This window comes from Triticum dicoccoides, chromosome 4A, assembly GCF_002162155.2.
Source record: "Triticum dicoccoides isolate Atlit2015 ecotype Zavitan chromosome 4A, WEW_v2.0, whole genome shotgun sequence".
In the NCBI taxonomy this organism is placed as follows: Eukaryota; Viridiplantae; Streptophyta; class Magnoliopsida; order Poales; family Poaceae; genus Triticum; species Triticum dicoccoides.
The window spans coordinates 100350039-100364577 of NC_041386.1; positions in this window are offsets into that span (position 1 = coordinate 100350039).

A 14539-nucleotide genomic window follows, 5' to 3' on the forward strand; every position below is an offset into this window, starting at 1 on the left:
GGGGGGAGATTTTCGCGCGGTGGGCGGGGGGAGTTTGGCGCATGGTCGGTTTCTCCAAGTGCAATCCCACGCGTCAGTGAAGAGGCAAGCCGAAGCGTGTTCCGTTTGCATGAGCCGTGTGCAAGACCGAAGGTGTGTGGGGTGCAATGCGACCGCGACAGGAGTGCTGTGAGCGTACCGCATTTTTTCCTTTTAAACTAGGTGCTTCGCCCCCACAAAAAAAATCTGTTGCTTCGTGCGATCCATCGATACTACTACTAGTAATCTGGTAATCCCGACTAAAACAACGCGGTCGGGTCTTTTCCCGCGTGACATGCTGGGAGGTTGGCTTAGTTGGGTTTTTTAGGACGAGTAATGCTACACCTACGTAATCCCAATTACGTAATTAACGTAATGTGAAATGTGTGACCTGTTGATTGTAGATTGGGGGGAGGGAGGGGCCCACCACCATGAAAATCAGTGGAGGAGAGAGAGATAGGCAATTTACGTTAACCCTTTCATAGTTTCCCGTAGATGTAGAAAGATGTGTCCGATCCTGCAATATAGGCCGTCCGATCTATATCTAACGGATAGGAAGGAAACTATGACAATTTACCCGCACTCCTCTCCACATTTGCCGATAAGGCTTTCCCTCGTTCATCCTTTTCTCCCACAAGATCGTGATCTTCCGTGAAATGCACGGGCATCTTGCTAGTACTCCTACAATATGTATATTATTGTGAAAGTTCATGTACACCGGCCGAGATTAATGCAAACACGGCAGATTTTCATTACATTTCGAACTTTTATAGGACAAAAAAAATAAACCCGACCCTAAACCTATTCTACGGCGGCGACCGACGTCCTCCATCTGTGATCTCCATGTACGGGGGCGGGGTGCAAGACCCGTGAAGTGAAGGTGCGGTCTCCGGCGAGGAAAAGTAGAACACGGGAGATGGACCGGCCAGTTGGCACACCATGCCCTGCCGCCTCCCATGCCCTACTCATCCTCGGAGGAGTCCCCGACTTTGGCGGTGCCGGACGTTGGACGGCGGCAAGTAGGACGTGTGGCTGATGGTGCTCCCATTGTCGGCCGCCAGCGTGGCCACTGCTTGTGCGGTGACTTCAGCGAGGGTGGCGACCTCGAGCTCCATCCTCGAAGACAAGCTCTCCTGCAGAGCATTCGTGCTTGCGGTCATGGCGGATGTGGTTCCAGGTAGGAGGACGATGCGCTATGGTGTGGAGGTTAGCTGGGCGTTGCCGCTTTAAGTAGCGCATTCCGGTGAGGCCAAGCGTCCGGGTGCGTCATTAAGTCGCCGGAGTTGTTCATCGGGCACCGAGCCTCTTAATGATGACATATGAACGGATGGCATGAATGCGGGCAGCTGGCACCGGCTGGGAACGCACCGCGCGAGGGACGAGGGTTTTGGTGTGCCAAGGTAGTCAGCTGCGGTCGTGGTAACGTTGGAGATGCCCTTTGCTCACATGCGATCCCCGCATGTCATTGAAAAAGCAAGACAACCCAGCATGGTCTCAGGTCCAGAGGATGAAGTTGGCCGCGCTACACCACTCCACGGACACGTCGCGGCGCCCCGTGCATCCTCGACGAGCCGGGTGTTGGGGTGTGTTTGGATTGTGGCCAAAGTGCACCTTGCCAAAATTTTAGTCATGACCAAAAGATTGGTCTTTGTTTGGATGGTTGCTATTTTTTGGCATGCCAATGATCTCTAGCCAACTCTAGTTCATTTTTCTTGCCAATGTCGGCCAAATCATGGGCAACCAATACCTCAACCAAAATTTTGGTCATGACCCAAAGATTGGTCTTTGTTTGGATGGTTGCCATTTCTTTGGCATGCCAATGAACTCTAGCCAACTCAAGTTCATTTTTCTTGCCAATGTCGGCCAAATCATGGGCAACCAATACCTCAACCAAAAATTTTGGCTACCCAATGCTTTGATGGGGCAACCTTGGGCACAAACCAACCATACCGTTGGTCGTGCCACAACACTAACGCCACCCTCGGCAAACTGAAACCGACCGTGTCTAGCGACGATCTGAGCGTGTCGCTCACCGCGGTCGCCGTGTCCAGAGGTGGTGCTGGAGCTGCGCCCCGTTGTTCGCCCCAACGACCCACATGAACGGTTGTCGGTGGCGAGGAGGTCGTGGGCCAGCTCCTCCATTGGACTAGTTTGCGCTACGTCGTCCCGACGGGTGTGCCCCACATGTCTGTTTCCCAGTTTTCCCGGCCATATTCGAGCGTCAGTGCTCCGCGTTGCGCATTAGGCCTTTCACTATGTAGGCCAAGCGAGACAACTTATTGTTTATTTGAGCCGTTCAAGTATAATCATGTGGCGTTTGCTTATTTCTCATTCCTCTCCAACCCTCTTCTCCATCGATCATGTCGCCCTCCAGTCGAGTCCATCTTCATGCATGCCTCATTTGAACATTCCACCGAGTATCATTCGCATGTACCCACCCTAGTCCTCTTTCAATAGATCTTCGGACCCCGAGATGAAATCGAGAGGGAACGAGTGGGGGCACGTGATACCTAAGGCGGATTCAAAATTTTGAACCGGTGATCATAGCATCCGCAAATCATATATAAAGGGTATTCAATGTTCATTTCGTTTTTGAACGTACAATATACTCCCTCCTATCCTTTCTACTCCCTCCTTCCATCTATATTGGGCCTAATGCATTTTTCAAGACTGCCTTTGACTATTGACAAGATTAATAGTACATGACATGTATAATGTGAAAATTATATCATTGGAAGCTCCTTTCACATACGAATTTGATCATATGCTTTATTTAAGTTGCATGTCATATATTATTGCTCTATCTTTTGGTCAAAGTTAGCCTCGAAAACGCATTAGGCCCTATACAGATGGAAGGAGGGAGTAGTTTACATATAAGTTTTATGTGTAGTCAAAGTATATCTACTTTGATAAAAAAGGTATCAACATTCAACAACGCCCAATCTATATTGTTAGATTCGTACGTACTCCTAGATTTGTACTCGAGATGGTTTCCAATTTGACTATTGACAAGATTAATAGTACATAAGATGTATAATGTGAAAATTATATCGTTGGAAACTCCTTTCACATACAAATTTGACCGTATGCTTTGTGTAAGTTGCATGTCATATATTATTACTCTAACATTTGGTCAAAGTTAGCCTCGAAAAACGCATTAGACCCTGTATGATTTGTGTAAGTTGCATGTCATATATTATTACTCTAACATTTGTGTAAGTTGCATATCATATATTATTACTCTAACATTTGGTCAAAGTAGTATAGTGGAAGTGGATCCTCTGACGTAGGTATCCCTGCCTTACGCTCCCTTTCGGTTACTTACTGGCGGACCCCATGCTTGCTAGGCCCCGCATGTCAGTTACTCAATGGGTTCGGCCAAGTCAGGGGATCCTCATCCATAGTAATACTCCCTCTGTTTTTATTTACTCTGCATAAAACAGAGGGAGTGGTGGTATAATAAATGACGCAAGCGAGGGAGGGGGAGGGACGTCGTTTTGCTCTCAACTGCGGTCCCACAAGCGAGCGAAAACGCAAGACGAAGCGCGTTCCATTCGGTGGGCAACGTGGAGGGTCCAGCGTGTCGGGCTGGAACACGAACGCGACAAGAGCGATGTACAGTCAAAACCGATTGACCGGTCGTCATCGGAACCACTATTCACACCAGAACCTTCGCTGCTCGGCCTACGCCAGCCACTGCCCTAAAACCACCCCAAATCTCCAGCCCATTCCCCCACCTTTCGATCCCCTAGCCCGCATCAAGCGTCCCCTAGTTCACCGGAAAGCCATGGTGCGCCGCAAGATCACTTACTACAAGATGCTGACGCCGGAGTGCCGCGCAGAAATCACGGTGGCGGTCGGCGCCAAAGACCTCCGTTCCCAAGCTCACTTTGCGGCGGGCCAATCCCCGAGTTCTCTGGAGCCAAGCTACGAGGAGGAGGAAGCCGATCCAACGTTCATGGCGGAGGTCGCAACGCAGAAGGCCCCCGATGGGTATGAGACGATGGACGTCGACTTCGTGCCGGCGTCCGAGTCCCGCATGGTGCAGGCGGACCAGCTGTTCAACATGGCGATACTAAAGGAGGACCAGGAGGCAGAGGCAGAGGCTCAACTCAACACGGAGCGCGCGCATGCCGCTGCCATCGAGGCTCTCCTGCAGACGGAACCGGATGTCGTGGATGTGAACGAGGCGGTGGAGGCTCAACTTGAGGCGGAACGCGCGGATGCCGCTGCCATCAAGGCCCTCTTGCAGGCGGAACCGGACGTCCTGGACTTGAACCGGGCGGCAGAGGCTCGACTCGACGTAGAGCGCGCGGATGCCGATGTCATCGATGCCCTCCTACAGGCGGAACCAGACGTCCTGGACTTGAACCGGGCGGCGGAGGCTCGACTCGACATAGAGCGCGGGGATGCCGCTGCCATCGAGGCCCTCCTGCAGGCGGAACCGGGCGTCCTCGACTTGAACCGGGCTGTGCTCTCGTCCGTGCAGAGCGCCCGCACGCTCCGCTTGAACGAGTAGCTAGAGGCCGAGGACAACCACGGTGCGGAGACACACGTCGGCAGCGACGGCTAGTTCGCGCCGGCAGCCAAAGACGACGAGGCCGTCTCTTTTCGCGAGCAGTGATAGCTTTTCTTTATGTTGTTGTTTTCATGGATCTTTTGCTGTGTAAAAACATATATTTGTTATGCAAGTCTCCTGACTTGGGTCAGTCTACCATTTCAGTCGGTTGGATGAATATCCTACGTCTCCTAACCCTTCTTTCCTTCTTCCTCACCTCTTCTTCTTCCCCAACAGACCACCGCACGGGCCGTACGGATACTCCCCAACATGCGGTTGGATAAACATACTGTATGAACGAAAATTATGTGTCAGCGATAGGATGGCTGAGTTTGGTGTGTTCACATGCGACAGCACATGTCAGTAAGGGTGTGTTCCCTTGGTTGGGTTTGCGGCATGCAGGAGCGACTGTGTGAGGGTGCAGTGCGACCGCGGCGTGCAGGAGCGACCGTGTGAGGGTGCGGTGCGACTGCGATAGCCATGCGCAAGTGTACCTCCTTCTCATTTTGAAAACTTTAGGCAAGCTTGGCAAAAATGTGTGGCGAAGTTTGGCAATGCAAGGCCTAGACCCAAACAGGATAAGTACGTACTCCCTCCATTTCTTTTTAGTACGTACTAGGAGTACTAGTGTTAAAAAAGAAAGGTTGGGTTTCCTTCGCGGGATTTAATCAATACAAATCCTTGTTTCACGTGTCAATTAATGCGTATTTTCTTCTCCAAAGACCAAAGAGCTAACCATCTCACTCCTCATCGCTTGATTAATGCAGTGCCATGCAAAGCAACCTTCTCACTTCCGCATGCATGCAGGGGATATTAATGTCCTTGGTTGCTAACCCCATCAATTTTGCCTCGATTAGTGTTAGTGGCCCTTTTCAAATTGTAATTTTGATATACTGGCCTTGTGTACAAAAAAATGGAGGTAGTAACTATATTTGACTTCCTTCCCCATTGCGGTGACGTCGACGATATTTTTTTTGTGGTGGTTTGGCGAAGTGCATTCGACGGAGAACACCATTTGCTTCTAGGAAGTCCTTTACTAGTACTACTAGGAGTAACTAATGCGGTGAGATGGCTTCTCGAAGAAGACAATGGAGAAGCGGAGTCAGCGAAGCGTGAAATGATGGTTGCTTCATCCGTGCTTTTGTGATTTGACGCCTCACTGCTTTGTGATTTGTGATAGAAGGGACAGGAGTAGACTCTGTGCTCTATACTGTAGTACTACATGGGTCCAAGCATGGGAGAAAGAGGAGAGGCGTTGCATTTTTCTATTCCTTCAATCAATCAATCAGGGAGCTTGGGTTCCATCTTTTTCGCTTTGGCAACACCGTCCACAATGGTTTCCACGATGCCAAAAGCTATTTTCACATTTGGCTACACATTGTGGATGCCCTTAACCGTACCACTTGGTTTTCCTCCTGTGTGCTATCTATACAAATCTCAATTATATTGATCTAAAAAATTATAGGACCGAGATTAGTAAAAAGGAGGTGATTTTGCCGCGCGGATGGTGGGGGGGGGGGTTTCTTATTTGAGCAATGCTACATCCACGTAATGGTTTACGTAAAGTTACGAACTGATGTGATGTGGGACTATTTGATTGGATTAAAGGAGAGGATTAGGCCCACCCCACCTGAAAATTAGGGGGGCATATATAGATTAGATGGAAAGTATACGTAGTAGCTACGTAGCCCTTTGTAAGTCTAGGATTAGGCTTCTTATTTTCGGAGGACGTTGTCCTGGCGGTTTGCTAACATGCGGTCCCATGTGTCAGTGCTTTACCAAGCCGATCCGCGTCCCACATGAGGCAGAACAACGGCAGAAGCAACACGTGGTTAAGTTTAAGAAGATGAGGGAGAAGCGGATTCAGCAACGAGTGAAATGATGGTTGCTTCGTCCCTCCAACTTAACTGCGGGAAAGGTCCAGCTTTTTGATTTGACGCCTCATTGCTCATTACTACGCCGGCGCCATGACTGGGGTGCTTCACCCTGGCTGCTCTGCACTATATTCCGGTATGGCACGTGGACCCGGTAGCTTGATGTCCCACATGTTGGCGAAAGGGACTAGAAGATTTATGAAAGCGAGCGCTCCACTCTTACGACGGAGGATTAGACGACATGACGGCCCAGTGAACTGTCACTTGTACTATATAGTACTAGTATAGTTTTGCTGTTTCGCACGATCCATCGATACAAACCTGATTAAACAGGAAAGGGCGGGATTTTTCCCGCACGGTGGGTGATACTGGCCATACATTTCAAAGGCAATTTTAATGTATGCAAACTGAATAATTATAAGTAACAATATGATATCTAGTAAAACTAAAAACACATATGATTTATTGTGTTAGAGTGTAGTAGTAGTGTTGTATTGCATAGTTGTTAGATGTAACATGCGAGAACGTGTAGAGATGTAGTTTTGGAGGGCCTACAGAGAGAAAAGCATAATACGGTCACCGAACATCAGAATAAGCAGATTACGGTCACTATATACGTTTTGCGGTGATTATACGGTCACTTGCTCACAACTCAGCATCGGATTGCACTATGTTGACCGGCCAAATGCTCTGCGTGGCGCCATGTTGACTAGTTAAATTGACCACGTTCGTTGTCGGTCCCACCTGTCAGTTCGCATAGGCAAAAGGTCAGATAAACACAAATTTATGCAGGCGCGACAAGGCTCCAACCCGTGCGCGGGAATCACCTGGTTGTGTATGTGTCTGTCAGGGCCTGATGTGTGCGCATGCATGTGTAGGTTGAGCACTTGAGCGTGAGAGTGTGTGTTGGTCGTGTGGTGTACTGGTGTGTGCATGCATGCGTGCGTGTGTGAGTGTGACTGTTGCATGCGTGCGTGTGAGTGTTGCGTGCGTGCGTGGTTGCGTGTGTACGTGTGAGTGTTGCGTGCATGTGTGGGTGCATGTGTTTGTGTGAGTGTTGCGTGGATGCAGTTCGTGTGCATGCGTGTGTGTATGTATAATCACCACACCAGCTCTTGTGTGTTAAAACAGACAGCTCAGCATACCAATACAAGGCCACCTTGTCCGCTGTGCCCGCGGTCATGACTTCAAACCATCGTCCCAATATATTTTTGTCGTTTGTTTTCATTCTTACTAGCAAGATGCCTGGGCATTGCACGTAACATCAAGATGCATTTGTATGACTTGTTTATCTTGTGAGAGAAAAGGATGAATGAGGGAAGGCCTTATTTGCAAATGTGGAGAGGTGTATGGGTACCTTTTTGCAAAATTGCCATAGTTTCTTTCCTATCCGTCATATATAAATCGGACGGCCTATATTGCAGGATGGCAGGCACACCATTATCACCAACTCTGTTTTTCATAAGAGTGTATTTTATGTATTTTATAAGAGTGTAGATGTAGAGTAGATACAAGTCGACAGGTGAGCACGATGGTAGTGAGATAATGTGATGCAACACTAGAGGTGCCACGTGGAGCGTTTAACTGGTCAACTAGTCATGTCATGAGCAAATACAGAGTTGTACGGTGAGCTCGTGACTGCATAATAACCACTAAACATAAATGGTGACCGTAATGAGTGGATTCTGAAGTCCAATGTACATATTGTGCTTTCGCTTCAAATACAATGATCGTCACTGCATATATCACGACAGAAAGATGAAACATGCCTGAATTTTCTGGGGGGGCTTACTTTTAGAGGACCTGGAGATAGTTTTGTATGCATACGTGAAAGGGCGTACAGGGGGGGTATGTGATGGAGAGATAGATGCTCTTCAGTTCTCTTTATTATGACTAACTTTGTATATAGTATAAAAATAGACAAATTCGTAGTGCGGAATAAATATCATTGTGGGCACCATGCAATGCAAATTAGCGTTCATACTCCTCCATATAACTTTGTAATGTTGTATATATGTAGAAACTCTAAAATATTTTTTTCGCCACACTTTATTCAAAAGGAATATTGTATGCGAAATAAACGTGAAGAGAGGGCTTTTTAGATCAATGGGGTACGTGATGTAACATGTGTGAATGTGTAGTTGATGCATTTGGCGGGGCCTAGAGAGGTATGTGTGTGTATTACGTATTCGAGAGAGGCATGGATAGAGGGGCCGACGGGGGGGGGCATGGGAGAGATAGCATGAGAAATGAGAGTGTCCTCTGTCCGCCACCCCATCTCACCCATCAACCGCCGCCCTCCTCCATCACACTGGAGCCGATACCCCGACGTCGTCGTCCACTGCAACCTCAACCGCAACGCCCTCCATAGCTAGTAGTTGAAGCCGAGGCCGAGCCGTCTGTACCCGAGCCAGTTCAACCACGCCGTCCTGCGCCTCACCGCTGCCGCTCCAACTTCGCCACCCTCCACCGCACCGGCGCTGTTCCTGCTACGCCGTCCTTCACCGCCTCGGATCTGCTTCCCCTCCGCCGACATACGGCCATGGCAACACAGTCAACTTTCCTCCAAGCATGCACCCTCCAGAACATCGGTTTCCCCAGTAAAAACAAGAATATCGGTGCGACATGTGGGGGTGACCACACCGGCAACCGAAAAAGGTACTCCTCTTCCCTTATTCGTGCAAATCTTACATCTCTGCTTGCACGGTATTCATCCCACAGAAGACACTAGTTGACCGCTTCTTCTTGATACTAGATGTTCCTAGTAGCTCGCGATGCACGAGGTTTCTCCTCATATACTATTTCACCTTAGCTAGAGGTCTGTCGCCCCCCTGAATTTCAATTTCTGGCCACTTGATTCCCAATTAACGGAAGCATTCCCCAGCGTAACAGGCGCTAGTACGCCTATTACGCCGGGAAGCAGTGCATTGGTGTTTATCATATGGGCGTGTGCGGCCTAGAGCTACAGGCGCCCGATCTGGAGGTCGGCCGGGATTAAAGAGTTGGCTTGGGCGGCGCTGCCAAGCACGGCGGTGGTGTGAGGTCGATGGGAGGGCGGGGTGGCGGAGGCAGGGGTCTGGGCCGGTGGTCGCAGGCGGTTCGAGAAAGATCGTCAACAATGACTGGCGGGAGGTAGACGAAGTCCATCTGCCCATTCCTTATAGATCGGACGGTTCATTAAAGAATTGACTGACCTATTTCTTTTCAGTCGACTGTTATCTTAGATATGACCACATGTGGTGGTGTGCTGGAGGAGTACCTGCATTTCCTGTGCTCATATATTACAAAATCATACGGAGTAGAATCTAATTTTGTCTGCCATGCAATGTTGTAGAGCTATCATATGTCTCTTGCCATTTATTTTTCAGCCACCTGCTATCTGCTACTTTTACAGTGCACTAGTTCTGCACACACTTCACCCTTACTCTCACTGTTGTGTTTTTATGCAAGGGTATTTCAGACTCTGCTGCCATGAGAGAAGCCAAAAAGAAAAGAGATAAGTCGTTCCAGCTTGTTGTGCGGCTAGGCAAGACACGTTTCAGCACTTTAATGGGTGCAGTGTCAGCAGATGGAGACGGGGAACGTAGCTCTGGAGTTGATGACGTCGCTCGCAACGAACCACCATCCCAGGTGCTTGCTTTAACTTCGCGGTGTCATATGTGGTTGCATGTTCCATATGGTGTCTAGCTTGTATTCGAAAGGCCGAAGTCGATAAGATAAGGAAATATATTTTTTTACATGAACCACCATCCCGTGAGCACCAGAAGACAAATAGCTAGTCAGGGCATTGGCCGAGCCAGTGGCAAGCCCAGCAAAGATAGGCATCACCTGGAAGCCAACTAAAAAGCTGCGATGGTAGCGAAGCAGCCCGCCTCCCACCAGGCTCTCAGGTCCTAGATGATCATGGTCACCACTCCAGCCGGATGTCTAGCTTGTATTGCTTCCAATTTGGTTAAATTGCATCTGCTTAGCTTACACATTATACCTTTGAATATGACATGCCTTTCTGTTTTTGGTACATACTAGTACATCTGTGTATTAACCATGTTCTTACATCAAACTAATGTTCTTGTGTATCCCTCATCAATCACGTATGACGAGGCAGGCAGGCAAGGGGACTACTCCTCATTTAAAGAATGCAGCGTCAGCCTCCCGACATGATTCTCAAGAAACAGAAATGCTACATGAAGATAGTGAACGTAGCTCTGTAGTTGATTACAACATTTCCCCTACACTAGAATCGCATGTGCTTGCTCTAACTTGGCAGCATGATATGTGGTTGCATGTTGCATATGGTGTCTAGATTGTAATTCTTCCAATCTGGTTAAACTGCATGTGCTAGTCTGCTTAGCTTATACATTATACCTGTTAATGTGACATGCCTTCCTGTATTTAGTACATAGTACATCTGTCTATTAATCATGTCCTTACATAAAACTATTGTTTTTTGTATCCCGCATCAATCAACATGATGAGACACCTTTAGTATATGCAGTGTGATATTAGTTGCATCTTTCATATGATTTATAGCATGCGCTGCTTCTAATTTGTTGAAATTCCATTTATGATGGGATGCTTTTAACTTGGCAGAGTCATATTGGTTGCATCTTTCATGTGGTCTCTAGCTTGCATTGCTTCTTATTTGCTGGAATGGTTTCTGCTTAGTTTACACAAACAGTTGTGAACATGCCATGCCGTCCTGTTTTTCGTACATATTCCATCCTGGTATCATGTGTTTGCCTTACATCAAAGTAGTGATTGTCAGTATCATGCATGAATGAGTTCCGAAGAGACAATTTTATTGCTTTTTCTTGTCGCTTTTACTTGAAAATTCAAAATCAATAAAGCGGAAGGAAGTTAGCAGCGGATAAAGGTGCTCCTTCCGAACGAAGGGCCTCTACAGTTTCTACTCCTCCACACCCCCAAGATGATTTCCAAGACAACACATGCATAGACACTCAACAAAGTTGTGTTTATGATGAGCACGTCTCCCCTAGTGCAGCATCACCGGTGCTCCCTCTAACATGGCACTGTTATATGTGGTTGCATGTTATGTGTGATGTCTAGCTTGTATTGCTTCTAATTTTGTTGAATTCCATCTGCTTACTTTACACATTATACTTGAGTAAGACACGTGTTCCTGTTTCTAGAACATACAATATCTGTCTATCACACCATGTTCTTACATCATATTACTACTGTTGTGTAACCTGCAAAAATCACTTATCATAAGACATGTTTGACTTCGGAGTGTGATATAGGTTACGTATCACATTCTTTTCTAGCTTGTACTACTAATTGGTTGAAATGGCACTTATGACGAGATAGTTTTAACTTGGTAGAGTGATATTTGTTGCATCTTTCATATGGTGTCTAGCTTTCATTGCTTATAATTTGTTGAAATGCCTTCTCCTTAGTTTACACATCATAAGTTGTGAATATGCAATGCTGTGAATATGCAATGGCACTAATGACGAGAGACCTCTAACATGGTAGTGTGATGTTGTTTGCATCTTGCATATGATTTATTTCTTGTACTGCTTCACATTTGTTTAAACACCATTTATGATGAGACACTGTTAACTTGGCAGAGCGATATTTGTAGCATCTTTGATATGGTGTGTCGGTGTCAAAACCGGCGGATCTCGGGTAGTGGGCCCCGAACTGTGCGTCTAGGCCGGATGGTAACAGGAGGCAGGGAACACGATGTTTTACCCAGGTTCGGGCCCTCTTGATGGAGGTAAAACCCTACGTCCTGCTTGATTAATATTGATGATATGGGTAGTACATGAGTAGATCTACCACGAGATCAAGGAGGCTAAACCCTAGAAGCTAGCCTATGGTATGATTGTTGTATATGTGTATGTTGTATCTCATCTATCGACTAGCCTGGCCCTGGTTTATATAATGCACCAGAGGCCTAGGTTAACAAGAGTCCTAGCCGAATACGCCGGTGGGGAGAAGTCCTTGTCTTGATCGCCAAGTCTTTGTGGAATCTTCCTTGTATGCGGTAGCTGTCCGAACTGGGCCATGAGTATACGGCCATGGGGGGCCTCGGCCCAATCTAATAGATCGAGAGACGACTTGGTGAGTACCCCCTAGTCCAGGACACCATTAGTATCCCCCTGAACCGGTCTTCAAGTTAGGGACGCTCCTCGATTCTTCCGAACTGTTCTTCATCTTCGGTCGTCGGTCTTGAAAACTGGTTCAACAAATCTTCTTTATCTTCGATCTTGAGGATCGCCGAAATGCATTCGACGAGTTTACACGTCGGGTATCCGAGGAGCCCCTTTTTGTTTCCGGCCTTTATCAATGCCTTGTTTATTTTTATGCCACACCTCGGGTTTGAAGTTGTTCCCGGGAGGCAGGGTCCTCTTGCGTCCAAGCTCCAATGCCGGACTGCATTCGAGGTATCTTTTGCAGCCGAGCACCAACGTCGGACCGCTTCCCAGCTCTAGCGTCGGAATATATCCGAGCTCCAACGCCGGACTATGTATCCGAGCTCCAACGCCGGACTGTATATCTGAGCTCCAACGCCGAAATATATCCGAGCTCCAACGCCGGACTGTGTCCAGGCTCCAATGCCGGACTATATCTGAGGTGTCATATCACCTTGGTTCAAAAAAGTAGAAGGAGTTTAGCCGAGCTTAATGCCGGAAATGCCCTCTATGGAGCCAGCCACTAGCGCCCGAGCTTTATGCCGGACTGCTTCCGAGGTGGTGCACCACCCCGACTATGGGCCGATTTTTTGTCAGTATTTTTTATTGGTGCAATTTATTCTCTGCCGAGATATATAGCCAGTAGCCCTCAAGGTGTGTATCGGTCTAAAACCCGACATGCACATGAAGGATGACATAAGACCGCTGATCCCAGTAGCCACTGAGACTCAGGTTGATTTGCAAAATCGGCCTGGGGATCAAGTCCTAGCTCGGAAGAATACTTCGGGACACAAAAACGGCGTGCTCAGTCCTCAAGACTCAGGTTGGGTGCGGCCGACCAACCCGAGGATCAAAATCTCCTCGGAAACTATATTGCACATAAAATTTTCTGCATTGGACAAGCAATGCAGTAGCCCCCGAGACACTGGTCGAGTGAAAGCACAAGTGCTCCCTAGGTGGTTTTGATAATTGATGACAACATATCTCTTGTTGGACTAATGTTTCTATCTAGCATGTTTCAGATAAGTTCAACAATGGAGTGGCATGGACTAAAGGTTGTGGGAACTCCTTCAAGATGCTAAGGACAAAGGATTGGCTAAAGTTTCAATCTCAAGACTCTTCATTTTACATTTTAGTGATCCAAGATCACATTGAGTCCATAGGAAAAGCCAATACTATCAAGGAGGGATGAGGTGTTGCTTAATGAGCCTCTTGCTTCATGTGCTTAATGATATGCTCCAAAATCCTCAACTACTCTCCCACTTCCACATATGACCTAAAACCCAAAGCCAAACTCGGACCTACCGATTTTTCCTATCCGGCGCCACCGAGTTTCACTTGTCATTAGCCACTGCCAAACCCTAGCAATTCGGTTCTACTGATAAGGATCTCGGTCTCACCGAGATGGGATTGCAAACTCTCTGTTACCTATTGCAATATTCTCGGTCCCACCGAGATATGCAATCGGTCCCACCGAGATTGCAATGTAAACTCAGTGTTTCCCTTTGTAACTTTTCGGTCTCACCGAGTTACACTCGGTCTCACCGAAAGAGAAAATCGGTCCCACCGAGTTTGCCTGACCAACTCTCTGGTTAGCTAATTACCAAATTCGGTCGCACCGAGTTTGTGTAATCGGTCTCACCGAGATTACGTTATGCCCAAACCCTAACCGAATCGGTCCTACCGAGTTGCATGTCAGTCCCACCGAAATTCCTAACAGTCACTAGGTTTACTATTTCGGTTAGACCGAGTTTTCTGATTCGGTCCCACCGAGATTGGTAAATTGTGTGTAACGGTTGGATTTTGTGTGGAGGCTATATATACCCCTCCACCCCCTCTTCATTCAGTGAGAGAGCCATCAGAACACACACATCATTCCAACTCATTTGTTCTGAGAGAGAACCACCTACTCATGTGTTGAGATCAAGACA